The sequence below is a fragment of the Diospyros lotus genome, chromosome 6 (assembly GCF_014633365.1).
Source record: "Diospyros lotus cultivar Yz01 chromosome 6, ASM1463336v1, whole genome shotgun sequence".
NCBI lineage: Eukaryota > Viridiplantae > Streptophyta > Magnoliopsida > Ericales > Ebenaceae > Diospyros > Diospyros lotus.
Window position 1 is genome coordinate 29,119,936 of NC_068343.1, and position 1,874 is coordinate 29,121,809.

Genomic DNA, 1,874 nt, shown 5'->3' on the forward strand with positions numbered 1-1,874 from the left:
TGGCTGCTGCTGGTGCACATGTTGACTGGAAGGGTTTCCATATCTGAGGTTTGGATGGTCTCTCCAACCTGGATTGTAGGTGGCTGAGTATGGATCATACTTGTGTTGTGGATGCTGCTGGAAAGGTGGATTGTGCTGCTGGAAAGGTCTACCAGGGAAGATGCCAGCAACAGATTCATTATTTTCTTGCAACTGTGGGCATTGATCTGTTGTATGGGATGGCAAGGAGCAAATGCCACAAAGCTGGGGTTGCTTTCTCTCTAATGCCAACTGCCTGACCATGGAAGCCAATTCCTCAAGCTTGTTTTCCATCCTTTGCTGGTCCATAGTGGCAGCCACATTGACTTCATTGATGGCTTTTGTAGGAGTGTTAATTCTGGTGCCAAATTGCTGGGCATTTTGTGCCATCTTTGATATCAGCTCTTGTGCAGCTGCTGGGGTCTTCTCTGCCAAAGCTCCTCCACTTGCAGCATCTACCAAGTACCTGTCCATGGGGATTAGACCTTCATAGAGATACTGAATTAGGAGTTGGTCACTTATCTGATGGTGAGGACAGCTGGAACACAACTTCTTGAACCTCTCCCAATACTCATGTAGAGTTTCACCACTCATCTGCCTTATACCACAAATTTCCTTCCTTATTGATGCTGTTCTGGAGGCTGGAAAGAATTTTTCTAGGAAGATCCTTTTCAATCCATCCCAGCTGGTAATGGCAGCTGGTGGCAGGTAGTAGAGCCAATCTTTGGCTGATCCATCAAGTGAGAATGGGAAGGCTCTCAGCTTGATCTGCTCTTCATCTACTCCTTGTGGCCGCATGGTTGAGCAAACAACATGAAATTCTTTCAGATGCTTGTGTGGATCCTCTCCTGCAAGACAATGAAACTTGGGCAACAAGTGGATTAGTCCAGATTTTAGTTCAAACTTAGCATCCAACTGTGGGTATTGAATACATAGGGGCTAGTAATGCACATCAGGTGCAGCCAGCTCTCTAATGGTTCTACCATCCAAATGACCATTATTTCCATTATTTCCATTACCATGATTTCCATTATTTCCATTACCATTATCTTCCATATTGATGAATTCTGGAATAGGTTCGGATGAAGTATTAGAAGCACTATTAGGGTCAATCCTATCCCGAGACTTAAGCTCTCTAGCTTGCCTTCTAAGAGTGTTCTCTAATTCAAGATCCAAGTCAAGTAATGTTTTCTTAGATGACCTGGTCATGCACTAGAGATCAGCACAAAAACAACACACAAAATGGCCTATGCATACCAAGAACACAGAAACACAAACAAAAACACACAAGCAAAAACAAAAACACACAAACAAAAACACAAAAACAGGTCAAACAATAAGCCCTTAGATGATTATTTTATGCAATTTTTCACAAAATTTCAACACAAAAACACTGAGGGACCTAAAAACACTAAAAACCACACCAAATTAGCCACTGAGAAACACAAAATGGCCCAAAAAGTGGTCTAAACGTTGGAATTTGGCCAAAAAAGGCTCTTTTCACAGCAAAGCTGTGACTATTGATCCCCACACCCCCATTTATTTGGACACCAAAAATCAGCTTAATCGGAGCAAGTGAAAATTTGTGAACAGTAACCATCAAAATCGTTTTTTTATCAAATCAGCTCCTATTTTGCCTCAAAGACCACTCTAAATGCAAGAAAACATCAAGGGATGCATAAAGACATGAAAGAACATCAAGTAAGGATGAGAAAGGAAGAGGATAGCACCGGTATCTCGAGCTCAATCCTTAAATAATGCTATCTGTTATGGGGATGGTCAAAATCGCTGCTGAATGGAAGGCTGCTGCTGGTTGCTTTCTTTTGGTTGCAGCTGCTGGGGTCTTCTGCCAAACG

The 1,874-nt window shown here is 42.4% G+C and overlaps 1 non-coding gene across 1 annotated transcript; it reads left to right on the forward strand.

The window, feature by feature from the left end:
- Positions 1-538: 538 nt before the first annotated feature.
- LOC127805404 (small nucleolar RNA R71) lies at positions 539-643 on the forward strand. The gene has a single exon (XR_008024135.1). It is a non-coding gene; the product is annotated as a small nucleolar RNA R71 (small nucleolar RNA).
- The last annotated feature ends 1,231 nt before the right edge of the window (positions 644-1,874 follow it).